This window comes from Pongo abelii, chromosome 1, assembly GCF_028885655.2.
Source record: "Pongo abelii isolate AG06213 chromosome 1, NHGRI_mPonAbe1-v2.0_pri, whole genome shotgun sequence".
Lineage (NCBI taxonomy): Eukaryota > Metazoa > Chordata > Mammalia > Primates > Hominidae > Pongo > Pongo abelii.
Genome location: NC_071985.2, coordinates 127,168,598 through 127,189,090, shown reverse-complemented (window position 1 = coordinate 127,189,090; position 20,493 = coordinate 127,168,598). Strand labels below are relative to the sequence as shown.

The 20,493-nt window shown below is 32.5% G+C and overlaps 1 long non-coding RNA gene across 2 annotated transcripts in view; it reads right to left on the bottom strand.

Annotated features, from left to right (window-relative positions):
• LOC112133370 (uncharacterized) overlaps positions 1-20,022 on the bottom strand; it is a 32,894-nt gene extending 12,872 nt beyond the window's left edge. For both annotated transcript variants that reach the window (XR_008513244.1, XR_008513245.1), the window contains exons 1-2: positions 19,921-20,022; positions 5,054-5,208 (exon numbers count right to left, since the gene is read on the bottom strand). This is a non-coding gene — a long non-coding RNA (uncharacterized LOC112133370). The remainder of the gene's footprint in view (positions 1-5,053; positions 5,209-19,920) is intronic.
• Between the last annotated feature and the right edge of the window lie 471 nt (positions 20,023-20,493).

Here is a 20,493-nt window from a genome sequence, read left to right as displayed (position 1 = left end):
ACAGGCCCCAATTCCCTAATTACTTTCCACCTGTGCATGCCATTCTGCAGATTCTCACTGTATCTCTATAAAATTGCATTTTTTCCCTTAAGCTCCATGTATACTAAAAATGGGTAAAGATTATATCAGTTGTCTGTTGCTACATAACAATTTACTCCAAATTGATCACCTTAAAACAAAAGTTTCTAATGACAGAATGCTTAATGTGGCTCAGATGAATACCTCTGGCTAAAGTTTATTGTTTTTTCAATCATGCTGTTGTCCAGGGCTGGAGTTTTATCTGAAGGGCAACCTGGGGAGGGTGGAATGTCAAGTTCATTTATTTGGTTCGTGGCAATATTTAGGTCCTCAAAGATGTCGGATGAAAAGCCTCAGTTTCTACCTGGCTATTGTCTGGAGCCTCTCACTTCTTGCAATTTGAGACTTTTCATAGGGTATCTCACAGTATGACAAATGTCTTCCCAGAAAGTGAGAAAGCCAGAGAGTGAGGAAGAGCACCTTAGATGAAAGTCAACAGTCAATTTTGTAAAGTAGTCTTCCAAGTAATATCTCATTATATATGCAGTATTTTATTATTTAGTAGCATTTCAAAGAGTCCAGGTCACACTCAGAAAGAGAACATTTCACAAGGTACAAATACCAGAAATAGAGATATGTAGGAGCCAATTTAGAGACATCTTATCACAAAGGCTTTTCAGATCTCAATTTCAACCTATTGATATTTGGGATAGCATCTGTTTATTTATAGGATTTGGGATCTGAGGAATAAGATCTGTTTTTTTTTTTTTTTGGGCAAGCCTCTTGCCTATTCATTACTGACAGTCAAAGGGGAAAATATTGGCCTCTGTATCATCTTCCATTGCACACAGGCCCATGAAGAGTTTATGGGGAGACTTTGAGCTTGCCAATGGTGGTATAGCCAATTGAAAAATACAATTTATTTGAAAATATAAATTCTATAAATTGTCCAAAGAAAAATTAGTTTGTAATATATAGAGGTTATCAGAGAATATTGTTTTTCAACTTATTTTGATTTACTACACACACAAACACATACATATATGAAGAGATAATCTACAATATATTTTATGATTAAAGTAAAAGTATTAAGGACTTCCCCAAATCAGAGGTTATTCAGTCTAGGCAAGGAAAAAAACATGATAAACTTTCAGGATATCAAAATTATCAAAGATATTTTTCTTTATTCTCTGATCAAAACAATATTAAAGAATCATGAAATGTAATGCATAGTAGATTCAGTATTATGCTATCTTATTCTTTTATATTAAAATACTAAGTATAATTTCAAAATGAATATGGATGAGGAGGTTGTTTAAGTCATTTATTAAACTAGCAAAAATTACTGAAAAAAATCACACCTCCATTATCTTATGTGATGCTAGGTAGAAAAGGATTAACATAAAAGAGTGAATTAATTATCTCAATTAGGCATTCCTGTAAAATTATAATGACCTCCTAATAATACCAGATATAAATACCATTGATAAAAATGTTAATGGTATAAACTAGGGAAAGGCTGTTGTTTGGAGCAGGTGATAATATCATGGTTTGGATTTGTTATAATTTAAAATAAAATATATGAATTTAGGATGGCTGACTGGCTTGAAAATAGGGAGAAGCCTATAAATAATTTCTTTTCTCAATGCAATCAACAGTATATAAAAGAAAAAACATCCAAAACCATAATAGTTTCCTTTTGTGAACTGTGTTTCTGCATACATTGTCAAAACTTCTTAATCCAAAATTGAAATACATGTTAATATAGGAGCAAAATGGTAGTTTTGGTTGCTCCATCTGTTGGTTTTGGGATCCTCCAGGAAAAGAATGCTTTATCTGTGCCCAATGCTTGCTTACGCCCTTTGAATATGTAAATTTTGATGCTGGGTAAAAATTATTATTTGCTTGAAACTGCTTTTATAATTCAAAACTTTGCGTTTGATATTTTTCAACTGAAAGCTATCTTTTTGTTTTATAGTAACAAAATTAATCAATATACAGCAAAGTTTTTGACAGAGGCTCTTCTCACTGGAAACTTGTAAGCTTTTGTATTTGTAGCAATTCGAGTACTTTATCTATTAAGAAATGTATAATGCATTAATACAGCTTGTTTGGATAGGGTGGAACCATTTCAGAATTCACCAAAATTCTATTGTTTTTCATTCTAACTGTACATTCATCAACTATAGGTGAATATTGGTGCTTTAAAATGTAAACCCTTAATTTTGTTGTTTTGCTTTATAGATTATTTTTTATAAAATCATATACATCTTCAAGCTGTTTTAGCATATGATGAAAGATAATAGACGTTGGATGAAATTTTAGGTGCACTCAAAGCTTTGAGCAGAACTATAACTGATTGACTCACTTAAGAATTAAACTTGAGGCCAGGCGTGGTGGCTCATGCCTGCAATCCTGGCACTTTGGGAGGCCGAGGTGGACGGATGGACTGAGGTCAGGAGTTTGAGACCAGCCTGGCCAACATGGTGAAACCCCATCTCTACTAAAAATACAAAAATAGCTGGGACTGGTGGCAGGCGCCTGTCATCCCAGCTACTAAGGAGGCTGAAGTGGGAGAATTGCTTGAACCTGGGAGGTAGAAGTTGACGTGAGCTGAGATTGCGCCATTGTACTCCAGCCTGGGAGGGAAACAGTCTCAAAAAAAAAAATAAATAAATAAAAAATAAACTTGAGGCTTTAATGGTGCCCCACCCTGCTGCAATAGACTATTTAATATATTTTTCACCAAATAAATTTATTCTTTAATATTTTGTTCTCATTTACACTTTAAAAAAATTACAAAAACCGCTTCCTGTGGCTATCATTTTTGTCATATTTAATATAATTTCAATGTTTTAGAATAAATATATAAATACGCATTTATTTTTGATAGCAGAAAACAATGAACTGTTTTCTGCATTTATTTAAGTATATTCTTTAGTATGCTTCTATTATAATTTAAAAAAATTATTTTTTAAATATTTAGTTTCAAGCAATAATTATTAGAAAATGTTTTGTACAATCTATTTGGAGATATATTTTCTAAAAATTCTTCATGTTCTAAAAATTCTTCATGAATTTAATATGCTGATTATTCTTACAGTATTTTTTATACTTATGGCTGCTTTTGCAAAATATAAGATAATTTATCTTAGATTACCTTAACATATGATTAAGGACAGAGAAAATTTAACTTGATTGAAAATGTAGGAACTGATTTATACATTTTTAAAAATTGACTTTATTGGACCTTTGGAATCTTACTTTTTTCCTCTGAGTGGTTTAGTTATGCAGACTTCTGCATTGCATAGGTATTTTGTTCCCATATATTTTCTCATTGTAACTCTTTTCTCCAGCATGTTCTGTCCTTATTTAAAAAGGGGATTTTAGAATGTTAGCAGTTTGAATTTCAATAATGTGGTTGCTAGGAGAGGGGAAGGTATTCTAAGATACAGGGTCTCTCTTTTTTTGAATTTAAACTTTGAGTACAAAGGCTGAATAGGAAACCTACATGTCTTCATTATTACCTCTTGTGTAGGGTAAAAAATCCATATCTTGAATATGGGTTCACTATGTCACTAAGCAAAATTTGAGTTTTATTTCTGTATTTTATTGGCAGGAAAATAAAATTTTTATAAATAAATAACGTTTTAAATGGAGAGAGATTTCTGAAATTATTACCTTTAAGTTTTTCATTGTCCTCTTACTGAGGTGCTTTGTGGTGCTAACATTTTAAAGTCAAAAGATTTTGCTGAACCCAAATAAAAACATATAAAGATTTCAAGAACCTATTTTGGATTTTTAAATAGTTGCATTTAGTTGAAGAGATTTAAATTACCTATTTCTACCTAATCTTTTCATGTAGCACCATGTACTATGTTTCTGTATGTGTGCAAATGTGTACATATATATAAAATTTATGAAAAGTATTTCATATTAATTTAGTATTTCTCTTCTTTCTATTACTTGCTTTTATTTAATTCAGGTGAATATTGTGTGTGTATGAAATGGTTTGTCTGTGTCCCCACCCAAATCTCATCTTGAATTGTAGCTCCCATAATTCCCACGTGTTGTGGGAGGGACCTGGTGGGAAGTAATTGAATCCTGGGGTCAGGTCTTTCCCATTCAGTTCTTGTGATAGTGAATAAGTCTCACAAGATCTGATGGTTTTACAAAGGGGGTTCCCCTACACAAGCTTTCTTGCCTGCTGCTATATAAGATGTGTCTTTCTTCGCGTTTACCTTCTGCCATGATTGTGAAGCTTCCCTAGCCATGTGGAACTGTGAGTCAATTAAACCTCTTTCCTTTATAAATTACTCAGTCTTGGGTATGTCTTTATTAGCAGTGTGAGAACAGACTAATACAGTATATTTGCATGTCCATACACATACATATATATATATATATATTACTATTTAAACTTATGTCTATAACTTTATATAAAATTACATTTTACAGCCAGGTGCGGTGGTTCACGTCTGTAATTCCAGCACTTTGGGAGGCTAAGATGGGCAGGGTACGAGGTCAGGAGCTTGAGACCAGCCTGGCCAACATGGTGAAACCTCATCTTTACTAAAAATACAAAAATTAGCCAGTTGTGGTGGCAGGCACCTGTAATCCAAGCTACTAGGGAGGTTGAGGCAGGAGAATTGCTTGAACTCTGGAGGTAGAGGTTGCAGTGAACCAAGATCGTGTCACTGCACTCCAGTCTGGGCAACAGAGCAAGACTCCCTCTCAAAATAAAAAGAAAAATTACATTTTATTATGCATTTGGAAAGATAGACTAATTCATAAATAAAAAGACCAAAATTATTAGTACATGCCAAATTACAACCTGTCTTTCTTTTGTCACACACAATATGTACTGAACAATTGAGACGATGATTTTATTCAGGCTATTGCAATACAGCGAACATTCATTAATGACAAATATCTTAAAAAAAGAAAGGAGGCTTAGAGTAGTATAACTTCAGGTATAAGGGAGTCATCCCCAAGACGTGGGGGAGTCATGGGGCAGAGTGACAGTAAGTCTTACCTGAAGAGTGGAGGTGGGTAGTTCTTGTCATATGTAAAAAGTAGGTGGTCCTTGGACACACAAAATGGTGAACAGATATCTCAACTTTTGTTATTTTCCAGAAGCACGATGATCAACTAAAGTCTAGCATTGCCATATATTTGATAATTATTAACCTAAAAAGGAAAAGAAGGTGAAATTACATTAAAAGTTTCATTAATTAAATGAATCTTGGTTATGGCACTTGGAAAAAATAGCAAAATTTTTACCAAAAGTGTTTTATTGGACAAATGTTTTGCTGAAGGTATTACAGTTTAGCTTGAGTATACTTTATTTACTTGATTTTAACATATATAAATAAAAGAGTATTTGGTTATTGTTGTGTCTATATAATGTCTTCTTTGAAAAAATATTAATTTAAGAGCTAATCAAGCTTACCATTTCAATGAAATGAGCCAAAAGACACAACTTAGGACCAAACTATCTCTTAAAAATAATTTTTCTGTACAAACAAAAACTGAGTTACTTCTCATGTATTAATCTATGTAAATTTCCAGGCTTTGTATTAATATCTTTTCAAAATACATTAATGCCATTTTTATTGAATGTTTTATGAAACATTGAATACATCTAAAATCAACTAGTTTGCACTTAAGGACTTCATTATATTCTTTCAACTATATTGCTTCTAGAAATGTTAGTAACTTGTTCTAAAGAAGTATATAAAATATTTATTCTGTATGTAAAATGTTAGTATAAAATACAATGTATTTTGTGGCCTACTCAGTATCAATCAGAGGAGTAAAATGTAACAATATTAGAACACTAAGATTCATACTAATACAATAAGCATGTTTTAAATTCTTACAAAAAAGTTGAAGATGAAAAGTATATTTCAGGCAGTAAGATCAACACACTAAGTTAATATAATAAGATATTCAGCATTATGAGAATCATTCACCATTTCATCAATGAATATATCAGGCAAAATGGAGTACAGAAGTTATTGGCTAAGATGTTTAAAAGGATGAAAGCCCAGAAAGTATAGATTTATGATAAATTCTGAAAACAGCAATTTACTGGAAGATGGGAAATGTATTTACTTTTATATTTTTATTTATTTATTTTGAGACAGAGTCTCTCTGTCACACAGGCTGGAGTGCCGTGGCCTGATCTTATCTCACTGTAAACTTCGCCTCCTGTGTTCAAACGATTCTCCTGTCTCAGCCTCCTGAGTAGGTGGGATTACAGGTGTGTGCCACCATGCCGACTAATTTTGTATTTTTATTAAAGACAGAGTTTCACCATGTTGGCCAGGCTGGTCTCAAACACCTGACCTCAAATGATCCACCTGCCTTGGCCTCCCAAAGTTCTGGGATAACAGGCATGACCCACTGAGCCAGGCCAGAAGATGGGAAAAGAACATTTAGTGAATAAGAATTCAACAAATTGCTTAAATATATTAAAGTATAATCGGTGTAAGGCAGTATACAGCGTTTCCAGTATAGGATTCCTAGTTCCGGAGCTGTCTGTCTGTGACACCTATGATGTTGTGCAAAAGGAATATTAATAACTACTAAACATAAGATTAGAATTAATACACTTACTGATAAACACACAAAATATCTAAATGTGTATATGTAAGTATTTTTATCAGAAGAGAAATTTTAGAGATATTTGCCTATATGTATAGACTTAAAAATATATAAATACAGTTTATTTGGTACAATAAAATCTGAATAATAATTTTAAAAGTACAAAAATAAAATTTCAAAAATGTATACACCAGAAAAACACTAGTCTTCTAAACTCTAGGGAACATTATTGCTTCATTTTGAATTTCTTCACGATTTTTTAAATTCTTACCTCACTGGCTGTGGGCCCTGGCTCATCTGCACTAGATTTAATTTCAGAATAATAAAATATAATGCATTTTTGCTTTTAAGGTTTAGAAATTTTTAAATTAAATGTGGCCTCTGTGTTTTTTCTTCATTGAAATACTTTTAATTATTCTCTTTATATAGAGGTTTTTTATTTATTCATTTTTATTCAAATATCTTTTTATTTAATGTCTACAATTTATCAAGCGCTATACTTAGACTATAATGATGAACAAGACTAACACAAGTGCTGTGCTAATGGAAAGCTTCAATATCATATAAAATATATATTTATCATGTAATAAATTTCAATTATAATAATCATAAAGAATTGAATTTCAGCATTCTATGTGAATAATTAATAGAAGAATTTATATAGGTTTGTGTTCTCATGCAAATACCCATATAAAGGAATAGTAAGAGTTAAATGTCTATTCAGGTACAAAAAACTGACCTAGAGCTTGAAGTAACCATGACAAATAAAAGAACCAAATGAAAGTCAATGTAGCTAAGGTATGGAGAGTTAAAGGAATAGATATGTGAAAGGATCCTAGAAAGTTAGAAAGAAATCCCTGGATGGTATTATTTGCTAGATGTTGGGTCTGTTTAAATATCACTAGGAAGGCCTTGAATTGTTCTACACATCAGATGACCATCAGTTTTACATTTACAAAAGGAGATCTTAAAGAATGAAGAACAAATAACAAAGTAGGAAGAGTTAATTTTGAAACATCACTTAAGAGAATATTATAATCCAGAGAAGAAATGATGGTCGCTTAACAATGAGGAACAAAGTGGTGGGTGGGTTTCAGACATATGTATGATATAGAATAAATTGGATTTGTAATATAATTGATGACAAATAAGAGAATCAAGAATAATTCCAGATTTGGGGCTGAGGAAAAACCATTATGTAAACCATGGTTTAATTTTCTGATTTAGGCAACACAGTATATATATATATATATATATATATATATATATATACTGTGCAGCCATTGCACATCTTCTTCCTATTTCCCACTTCTCAATTGTCTGGAACGCTCTTCCAGTAATAAACTAGTAATTACATCCAACATGATCTTCTTCTTATTCCTATCTCTCCTCCCTACTCCTAGGGGCAGAAAAAGTGTAAGACTGAATATCAAGTAAACTGTCACAAAAGTGAATATGCCTCATCTAAATTGCTCTATTATAATCTTGACGTATAAAGCAGATCAAGAATAAAAGTCAGGCTGGGCCCGGTGGCTCACGCCTGTAATCCCAGCACTTTGGGAGGCCGAGGCAGGTGGATCACGAGGTCAGGAGATCGAGACCATCCTGGCTAACAGGGTGAAACCCCGTCTCTACGAAAAATACAAAAAATTAGCCGGGCATAGTGGCGGGCACCTGTAGTTCCAGCTGCTCGAGAGGCTGAGGCAGGAGAATGGCGTGAACTCGGAAGGTGGAGGTTGCAGTGGACGGAGATCTGGCCACTGCACTCCAGCCTGGGCAACAGAGTGAGACTCTGTGTCAAAAAAAAAAAAAAGAAAAAACAATAAAAGTCCAAGAAGCAGAATAAACAAATAACTTAAGCCTCCCTTAATCCAGTGGGAATTGATTGATCACCAATATTAAATTTATAATTCATACTAATATATAAATTAGCTATTTATTTCATTGGTAAACTAACTTATTAATTTATCTAAATTCACAAGCACAAATGTTTTATCTGAAGATTTAACCTCTGTACAATGGACTGTAATTAGAAATATATAATCTTTTATTTCAAATATCTCATAGTTATAATTACTTTTTTATTTTTCCTCACCACAAACAACTGCTACGTATGTCTGTAAATTTTGCTTTCTTTCTACCTTTCCCTTTGAGATCCTAAGTGTTCTGTTACTAAAATTTACATTTCCCATATTGATAGATATTTGATAGGTTTCTAAGTTTTTGCTGTTATAAACATTGTTAATATGAACAATTTTAAACATTTTTGGCGTGCATATATGAATATCTCTAATGAATATACATAAAACTGGAATAAGGAGTTATCCAGTAAACATATCCAACTTTCCAAGGTAAAGCATAATTATTTTCCAATGTGGCTAAGAAATTTATACTCTTAAATATTAATATTTCACAACTTCCCACTATATTTTACTTGCTGATTTTTGGTACTTTCAAACTATAAGTTTTAACATAGTGGCTATAAAATTGTATGTATGTAGTAATTTTTTGCATTTTCTTTGTCACAATTAAGGTTCAACATTTTCATATTGTTATTTAATAGTAATCTACTCCCTGAATTTAATTTATTTTTTAAACATGGGTCTTGCTAGATTTCAAAAATAACGTTGTTTAATTAATTGACATAATTCTATCTTATACCACTTGTTTAGGTTGCAAGTCAGTTCAATGAAATGAATCCATGTTTACTCTGTGTAATTAATTTCTAAGTCTTCATGAATAAGAGACACAAGTTATGTGCTATTTTTATGCTAGCATTATCCACTTTTTCTCTATATGTGTTTGTATACATATGAAATGATACATTTGGCTACAAAAATTAGGATTATAAAGGGCTTCCAAGGATGCAATTAAGCATTTTGTGTGCTGAGCATCTCTGTTGATGCTAGTGGTTTCAGTAGCAGTGTTCTTCCAAGTTAAGGAAACATTTTTTTAAAAGGCAATGATTTGTTTACAAGATACACAGAGCTGGGGGCTTTGTGGAAAGAAATGAGGTCAGGAATTTGAGACTGGCCTGACCAACGTGGTGAAACCCCACCTCTACTAAAAACACAAAAATTAGCAGGGCGTGGTGGCGGGCGCCTGTAATCTCAGCTACTCGGGAGGCTGAGACAGGAGAATCGCTTGAACTCGGGAGGCGGAGGTTGCAGTGAGCTGAGATTGTGCCATTGCCCTTCAGCCTGGGTGACAGAATGAGACTACATCTTAAAAAAAATCAAATTAATGTAGTTCTGTATGACAAAGTGCAGTCTATACACAGATAAAGATAGGTGCTGTGCTCTCTAGAGAAAATGGAAAATAAAAAAAAAGGACAGTATGTAATCCATCAATGAAGAAGCTGGAAAAATAACCACAAATGTCTAAAACACGTGGAAAAGAAGAACTAAAAGGCTTATTCCAGTACTGCAACGTGGTGTAAGGAAAATAGGAATCAAAAGGCCCAGAAATGTAGAAATAAAATCTGTTCATTTTCTGTGGTTGAAGGTTGTTCTCTCAACTAAGGCAGCATTTTATATGCTGGTTTCATATACTGTGGATTATCCCTATGATGTGTTCGAAGCACTTTAAACCTTGATAGATTCATGGATGCTTACTACTTGAATGTGTGTAACTCTATTTTGTCTTATCACTTATCTTAGTCTTCTGCATTCATATAAGCAGATAAAATTACACTTATATGAAATTGTAATGTTACCTAATTAAATGCTTCCTTTATGAGATCAGGGCCAATGTCTGCTTGCTTACTAGTCTATGTTCAATGTCTTTCTGGATAATTACCACGTTAGAAAACTTAATAAATGTTCATTAAGAAAATAAAAACTAAAATAATTATTACCCGTTATTTATTATCAAATTATATTTATATATAAATACGAATAAAAATTAAATTGTACTAAAAATTAAATAATCTATAGCCTCTATAGGGTAAATCCCATGTGATTTTCTGGCTGTAAAGTAAACAAAATAAGTATAATCCCTAAGGAATAAATAATTGTGAAGGCAAATGTGAATGAATATATTTTTCCAGTGGAAACAATGTCTTTGAAATATCAATCGTATCTGGAAATAATTGGTTTAATTTAGTTTTAAATTATCAATTATGTAACACAGGGTGCAAGCATGTCTCTGTGTCTCTGTTGATATTTCTCAGAGAGAAAATAAAGAGAAACATCTATTCTAACTTAAATCTGATCTTTACTTCTGTTCTTCAAATTAAGTCCTTCCAAGAAAAAATAAATATAAAAGTCCCTTAGAGTTAATAGAATAACTCAAAACATAATCCCAAAGATACAGCACCTTCAAAGCTATTATTTACTGAAAACTTGTACTAGTTGCTATGGAAATAATCCTTATTAAGTTCATGTGTAGAGACAACATTTAGTGTAATTTAACCAGAAATGGTGTAGAATAACATAGAAGAAAACTAAAAATTGAATTATGGTGTGAAAATTTAACTAAGTAAGGTGTATTAATTCTAATAACATGTATTATCCATTGTCAGTATATGGTAATCAGATTATTTCTTCATTAGAAAGAGCTCATAAAATTGAAGGAAGCTTAGAGTAATTTTGTAAGTTCACTATGTTCTTGAAAACAACAGACTTACAAGGGAAAATATTCAACAACTTACTTAAGACTGTCAGTTATCCTTCCATAATATCTGTGTCACCAACTCATGCAGAATGTCATAGAATTTTATTTAGAATGTTTCATTTTACAATTTGTTTTATCCCATATATTGCAAGAGATTAAAATATTAACAAATGTAGATGGTTTAGATGAATACCAACATACATTTTCATTTGCAAATTATAGTTCATTTAGAGGTTGTAAGGGATTATTTTCTATGGACAAATAATATCATCTATAATAAAGTTTCAAATTGTTTTCCTCAGAAAGGTTGAAGTAACTTTTTGTTAATTAACTGTTATCATATCAGAAATGATTTAGCTAAAAAACACGAATAACTTATTATTGTCACAAATAATTATAATTTATATGATTTACAACTATGAATTTCTTATAATTTATTCTACCTGTTCAATTTATGTCATTCTTAGGTACTTTCTTAAATAATTATGAATCAAAACATATTGAGAAAGCATTAAAAATATTTTATTACATTCCTAGGCATTAACTATCTTCCTTATATATTCCTTGACATACCTTATTACTTAAATAGAACATATAACTCTATTTAAATAAAAAATGTAAAACTATATTTTAAAACATGGATATTGTTTTTAAATTATGTATAATATCATTTTAGACATAATATTTAATTGTATTCATTTCAATGAATTATTTGATTTTGATTTTCTCTAGAGTCTTTTGTGGTCACACATTTAATCACAAAAAGCCTGTGAATTATATAATCTTATTCATAAAAATTGTAGAAAAGAACCTAAGCAGAAGATGTTATTGCCAATTGAACTATGGATGCTTTGTTGTATGACTGTATTTACGAATTATTTGACCTCCTTTAGATTTGGCCTTATGTTGAATACAGGCAGCCTATCTTAAAATAGCCTTCTTTACATTTGTTTTCTAATCAGCACAAAACCATCAACTTCCACCTGGAGAATTGCTGTGAATTTAGAATTTGCAGTAAGTGTTGAGTTCTTCATAGTGAGAGAAACAATTTGTATTCATTTAGCCTATTTATACAGAAAAATGGTCTTGATCATACTCTAGATGATTCAGTAATATTATTCAGAATGATTTATAAAATATTTTCAATTTTTAGCCCTTTAGTTTGACTTGGATGAAATTTGAAAACATACTTTAACTTTGTTCAAAATTATTTTATTCCACTGTCGAGGAAGGTAAAATAATTACAATTTTTGTGTGAATCTTGATGATTACACATGGCTTAAAAATTATTAGCACAATTATTCTTTGAAGGAATGTTACTAACCTTAAATTATTAGACAACATTATACTATGATAATCAGTTTAAAGCTTTTTTCTGGAAAAAAAAAGGGGGCATGCTATCAACTGTAATTTTGGAAATTGTGACAACGTTTAAATGTATATTATTTAAACACAAAGTTTTGTAGCTTTCTCAGCCTTCTATGAATGATGCACACATTTTTAACCTCTCATTCTATAACTCTATATACATTTTTGAAAGAGTAAGTATAATTTATTTTTTCTTAATCCTTACATTTTTAATAAATCTTTTTTTTGTTTTGTTTTGTTTTGTTTTTTTTGAGACAGAGTCTCGCTGTGTTGCCCAGGCTGGAGTGCAGTGGCGCAATCTCGGCTCACTGCAAGCTCCGCCTCCCGGGTTCATGCCATTCTTCTGCCTCAGCCTCCCGAGCAGCTGGGACCACAGGCGCCCCCACCATACCCGGCTAATTTTTGTACTTTTTGTAGAGACGGGGTTTCACCCTGTTAGCCAGGATAGTCTCGATCTCCTGACCTCGTAATCTGCCTGCCTTGGCCTCCCAAAGTGCTGGGATTAATAAATCTTTATATCACTAATTTAACATTGTTATTAGTTGTCCTAGCTTATCTAAAACAGTTTTTGTATAAACATTATCCAGCTCTCATGGATATTTGATTTTTAAACATTTTATTTTATAAAAGCAGTCTTATGGTACAAATGTTCATTTTACAGTAGTGTTTCATTGATGATGATTCTATTTGATAAGTAAAGTTCATCTCCCATGTAAAGCAGAATATTCGTATACCATTTTAGTTACTGACTTTTTTTTATTTTTATTTTTTGCTTCTGATTTTATGAAAAAGAAGTACAAATTTGAATGATACAAGTAAAATAACCCAAGCTAACATCAATACAGGAATACCTACTAAACGCACTTTTAAATATATGCATAAATTGCTAACTAGTTTTTAACTTAAGACTATAAACTTGAATGATGGCAGAGTGTGAATATATAACCTCACAATTGTCAACTTACAAGACACAATATATTTATTTAAGTGAACAAAATTTTCCATATTCTTATTTTCTATTATTTGTAATCATCTGAATAAGTACTTAATGCTGAAACTATGTTTTCCCAATGTAATTAAGACAGGGAAATCCTAGAACGAACTCTAGGAAGGAACTTATGACTAAGTCTTCAAAAACAATTGTAACAAAAACAAAACTTGAAAAGTTTTAATCTAGTTAAACTGAAGAGCTCCTGCAAGGCAGGAGAAACTCTGAACAGAGTAAACACACCACTTACAAAATGGGAGAAAATATTCACAAACCATACATCTGACAAAGGCCTAATAGTCAGAATCTACAAAGAATTTAAACAAATCAATCAAGAAACAAATAATCCCATTAAAAAGTAGGCAAAGGCCATGAACAGACACTTCTCAAAAGAAGATATATAAGCGACCAAGAAACATATGGAAAAATGTTCATTATTACTAATCATCAGAGAAATGAAAATCAAAACACGAGATACGATTTCACATCAGTCAGAATGGCTTTTGTTAAAAATTCAAAAAATAACAGATGTTGGCTGGATTGCAGAAAAAAGGGGAGGCTTATACACTGTTGGTAGGAATGTAAATTAGTTCAGCCACTATGAAGGGCAGTTTGGAGACTTCTCAAAGAACTGAGGGTTGAACTAGCATTCAACCCAGCAATCACACTACTGAATATATATACGAGAAGAAAAATGAATATTCTACCAAAAGACACATGCACCTGTATGTGTATCACATCAGTATTCACGCAGCAAAGACATGGAATCAACTTATATGCCCATCAGCTGTGGAATGGATAAAGCAAATGTGGTCCATATGCACTATGGAATACTATGCAGCCATAGTAAGAGAAAAAATCACGTCCTTTGCAGCAGTGTGGATGCAGCTGGAGGCCATTAGCCTAAGCAAATTAATGCCGAAACAGAAAACCAAACATTGCATGTTCTCACTTATAAGTGGGAGCTAATCCCTGGATACACATGGACACAAAGAGGGAACAATGGATGCTGGGGAGTACTTGACGGTGGATGGTGAGAGGAGGAAGAGGATAGAAAAACTACCTATAGGGTACTATGGTTATTATCTGGGTGACAGAATAATCTGTACACCAAACCCCTGCGACACACAATTTATCTATATAACAAACTTGTACATATACCCCTGAAACTAAAATAAAAGTTAAAAAATGAAGAAAAATACAGTGTTTCAGATCCCATCCTGGAACTACTGAAACAGAGACTCTGGAGGCGTGGTCCAGTAATTTACATTTGAAGTAATAATTGATGGTATATTTTTTTCCATCCTTTAAATCTATGCATGTTGTAGAATTTGAAGTAAATTTTCCAGTAAACAGCATATGGGTAGGCTGTGCATTTTATCCTCTCTGTCAATTGCTTCTTTAAATTGACATGTTGAACCATGTACAATTAAAAAAAAAATTCTATATCAGAGAAACATTTCCCATTTTATTATTTATCTTCTGCTTGCTTCCTCTGCTTCTTATTCCATTGTTTCTCTTTTTTTTTGCCTTCTTCTAGGATACTTGAACATGTTTTTAGAATTCTATCTTAATTTTTTTCATAATGCTTTGAGTGTATGTCTTTGTATATTTTTCTTAGTGGTTGCTCTGTGTATTACATTATTCATATGTGTCTTAGCACAGTCTAATAGTATCAACATTTTAACGTTTCAGGTGCAGTGTAGAAGACTGACTTTCATTCGAATATTTTACTTTCTGACTTTTAATTACGATTTTCTTTTTTATCTGATGGTGTCATTATTTTCAATCATCAATATGAATTATACAACTCATGAAGATAGTCTATTGCATGAATTATACAATGAATGAATTATCCAACTTGTGAAGGTAGTCTATTGTATGTGTCTACATATCTATTCTTTCAGTTGTATTTCCTTCCCGGTGATCCATGAGTTGTTCTTTTATAATTTCTGTGCTTTATGAAGAACTTCCTTCTGCGATTTTTCAATGATGTCCTCAAGATCTGCTACCCAAATTCTTTTACTATTTCTTTGATATAGAATGTCTTTGCATCCCCTTCATTCATGATAAAAATTTCACTGGATATAGATTTCATAGTTAATAGTTATCTTATTTATGCACTTAAAAATATTGTGCAATGTTTTTCTAGACACCGTCATGTCAGTTGAGAAGTACGCCGTCATTTGTATTGGTAGGCAATGCATCATTTCTCTCTGGCTATTTTCAACGTTTTGTTTTGTCTTCAATGTTCAGAAATTTCACTGTGACATGTCTTGTTGGGTTTTGAGGGGTCTTTGTTATATGTAGGGTTTCTTTTTTTTTTTTTTTTTTTTTTTTATCAACAAACTTTTATGTAGCAACATAGTCTTTTTTTTTTTTTTTTTAAATTGCCACAGCTTTATTTTATTTTATTTTATTTTTTTTTTATTATTATTATTATTATTATTATACTTTAGGTTTTATGGTACATGTGCGCAATGTGCAGGTAAGTTACATATGTATACATGTGCCATGCTGGTGCGCTGCACCCACCAACTCGTCATGTAGCATTAGGTATATCTTCCAATGCTATCCCTCCCCCCTCCCCCCACCCCACAACAGTCCCCAGAGTGTGATGTTCCCCTTCCTGTGTCCGTGTGTTCTCATTGTTCAATTCCCACCTATGAGTGAGAATATGCGGTGTTTGGTTTTTTGTTCTTGCGATAGTTTACTGAGAATGATGATTTCCAATTTCATCCATGTCCCTACAAAGGACGTGAACTCATCATTTTTTATGGCTGCATAGTATTCCATGGTGTATATGTGCCACATTTTCTTAATCCAGTCTATCATTGTTGGACATTTGGGTTGGTTCCAAGTCTTTGCTATTGTGAATAATGCCGCAATAAACATACGTGTGCATGTGTCTTTATAGCAGCATGATTTATAGTCCTTTGGGTATATACCCAGTAATGGGATGGCTGGGTCGAATGGAATTTCTAGTTCTAGATCCCTGAGGAATCGCCACACTGACTTCCACAAGGGCTGAACTAGTTTACAGTCCCACCAACAGTGTAAAAGTGTTCCTGTTTCTCCACATCCTCTCCAGCACCTGTTGTTTCCTGACTTTTTAATGATTGCCATTCTAACTGGTGTGAGATGGTATCTCATTGTGGTTTTGATTTGCATTTCTCTGATGGCCAGTGATGGTGAGCATTTTTTCATGTGTTTTTTGGCTGCATAAATGTCTTCTTTTGAGAAGTGTCTGTTCATGTCCTTCGCCCACTTTTTGATGGGGTTGTTTGTTTTTTTCTTGTAAATTTGTTGGAGTTCATTGTAGATTCTGGATATTAGCCCTTTGTCAGATGAGTAGGTTGCGAAAATTTTCTCCCATTTTGTAGGTTGCCTGTTCACTCTGATGGTAGTTTCTTTTGCTGTGCAGAAGCTCTTGAGTTTAATTAGATCCCATTTGTCAATTTTGGCTTTTGTTGCCATTGCTTTTGGTGTTTTAGACATGAAGTCCTTGCCCATGCCTATGTCCTGAATGGTAATGCCTAGGTTTTCTTCTAGGGTTTTTATGGTTTTAGGTCTAACATTTAAGTCTTTAATCCATCTTGAATTGATTTTTGTATAAGGTGTAAGGAAGGGATCCAGTTTCAGCTTTCTACATATGGCTAGCCAGTTTTCCCAGCACCATTTATTAAATAGGGAATCCTTTCCCCATTTCTTGTTTTTGTCAGGTTTGTCAAAGATCAGATACTTGTAGATATGTGGCATTATTTCTGACGGCTCTGTTCTGTTCCATTGATCTATATCTCTGTTTTGGTACCAGTACCATTCCTTCTGAAACTATTCCAATCAATAGAAAAAGAGGGAATCCTCCCTAACTCATTTTATGAGGCCAGCATCATCCTGATACCAAAGCCTGGCAGAGACACAACAAAAAAAGAGAATTTTAGACCAATATCCTTGATGAACATTGATGCAAAAATCCTCAATAAAATACTGGCAAACAGAATCCAGCAACACATCAAGCTTATCCACCATGATCAAGTGGGCTTCATCCCTGGGATGCAAGGCTGGTTCAATATACGCAAATCAATAAATGTAATCCAGCATATAAACAGAACGAAAGACAAAAACCACATGATTATCTCAATAGATGCAGAAAAGGCCTTTGACAAAATTCAACAACCCTTCATGCTAAAAACTCTCAATAAATTAGGAATTGATGGGACGTATCTCAAAATAATAAGAGCTATTTATGACAAACCCACAGCCAATATCATACTGAATGGGCAAAAACTGGAAGCATTCCCTTTGAAAACTGGCACAAGACAGGGATGCCCTCTCTCACCACTTCTATTCAACATAGTGTTGGAAGTTCTGGCCAGGGCAATTAGGCAGGAGAAGGAAATCAAGGGTATTCAATTAGGAAAAGAGGAAGTCAAATTGTCCCTGTTTGCAGATGACATGATAGTATATCTAGAAAACCCCATTGTCTCAGCCCAAAATCTCCTTAAGCTGATAAGCAACTTCAGCAAAGTCTCAGGATACAAAATCAATGTGCAAAAATCACAAGCATTCTTATACATCAATAACAGACAAACAGAGAGCCAAATCATGAGTGAACTCCCATTCACAATTGCTTCAAAGAGAATAAAATACCTAGGAATCCAACTTACAAGGGATGTGAAGGACCTCTTCAAGGAGAACTACAAACCACTGCTCAAGGAAATAAAAGAGGATACAAACAAATGGAAGAACATTCCATGCTCATGGGTAGGAAGAATCAATATCGTGAAAATGGCCATCCTTCCCAAGGTAATTTACAGATTCAATGCCATCCCCATCAAGCTACCAATGACTTTCTTCACAGAATTGGAAAAAACTACTTTAAAGTTCATATGGAACCAAAAAAAAGCCCGCATCGCCAAGTCAATCCTAAGCCAAAAGAACAAAGCTGGAGGCATCACACTACCTGACTTCAAACTATACTACAAGGCTACAGTAACCAAAACAGCATGGTATATGTAGGGTTTCTTTGAATTTATCCTATTTACAGTTCACTCAGTTTCCTAACTCTGTATATTTATGTATTTTACCACATTTAGAACATTTCTAGTCATTATTTCATTGAATGATTTTGAAGCTCTATTCTCACTTCCCTATTCTTTGATTTTAATGATACAAAAGTTGGATCTTTTTTTCTGCCCCATTTATGTAAATACTGCAATATATATAGATGGACCCTGATGTCAATGATGGTTTAATTTAACATATTTTTGACTTTATAACTGTGCAAAAAAGATATGCATTCATTTAAAATCATACTTTGAAAACCTATACAACTATTGTGATTTTCATTCTCACTACAGTATTTAATAAATTACATGAGATATTTAACACTTTAGTACAAAATAGGATATTTGTTAGTTGCTTTTGCCCAACTGTAGGCTAATGTAAGTGTTCTGAGCACATTTAAGCTAGGCTAGGCTAAGCTATGATGTTCTGTAGGTTAGGTGTATTATATGCCTTTTTTACTTATAATGTTTTCAATTTATAACAGATTTATTGAGTTGTAACTCCATTGTAAGTCAAGCTGCATCTGAATTTATAATTTTAATGGAGCTTAATAAATGTTGTAAAAATTAACAAAATTGATGAGGGAAAACATTTGAGTTGTGATTCAAAGTCTGTTTTTAAATAGAAGTTGTTAATTTAGTAAACTGTATATATATATCTTAAAATTAACCAAGAATACATTACTTGTGGTTTATTAGTAGGGTCATAAATGGCATAATAACATATAAATATAAAATATTTAATATAAAATAATGTTAAAACTAACATTAGCTTAAAATATATCTAACATTTTGAGAACATGTATAATTGGAAATATATTTATTATATTATATTTGAGGTATTTTGTTTAGAGACTATATATCAATAGAATACTTCCACTTATGATTCTTTATATCATTACTCCAATTTTGCCAAATAATTTATAATATTCATAATAAAATATTTTTAAGATAATGATTCTTGGGGAACTCTTAAGGAACTCTAATGATACTGCTGAAACTATTCATTACAATAAAAAACTCTCAAAATTATCATAAAATACTCAATGTTCCCTTTATACTTGTATAGTATAAACTAAAATAATGGAGTTATTATAAAATTTAGCAAATGCATTCTCCTTATTTCTCTGTTTGTACTATTTCATTCCGTACTATACAGAGAATGATACTTACAGTAGGAAATTTAGATCATATATCCCTTTTATTAAAAAGCTTCTAAAGCCATCCCATTTCCCTGAGAATTTAATACAAATCTACCTCATGTCTTGCTCCTGAATGTGTCTCAACCCAACCATCAACACTGCTGTATTAGGATTCTTGTTAGCTGCTCCTGGAAGACTTTTTCATCAGATTCTGAATGCCTATGATGTCACATTCAGTGTAATAATAAAATGGCCCCATATCAAAGATGCCTGCCCTGGATCTCTTGTCTGAAACAGCCCATCTTTTAATCTTATTCTGCTTTCTTTTTTGAAACATTATAAATGGGTAAAAAAAGATATAAATCCTATGACACAGCACTAAATGTGGGTAACCAGGAAGCATTATGACAATAAAATTTGTAATTAAGATATTTTATGGGCAAAGTCCTCAATTTTATGATTAACGTTAACTAGTATATATATGTATGTGTACCTAGGGCCTACCTTCATGCAGGCAGTTGACTACTAGAGTATAACTTGAAAAATGCTAAAACATTTTCCATTTTTACTACAATGTTTGCCAAGTACATTGTTTTGTTTTAAAGATAAGCTGTTTACTTTTTCTGACTTCATTCAGTTCACATAAAGAGTATAGTCTAGTCAATATTATCTCTGACTGCCCTTGAGA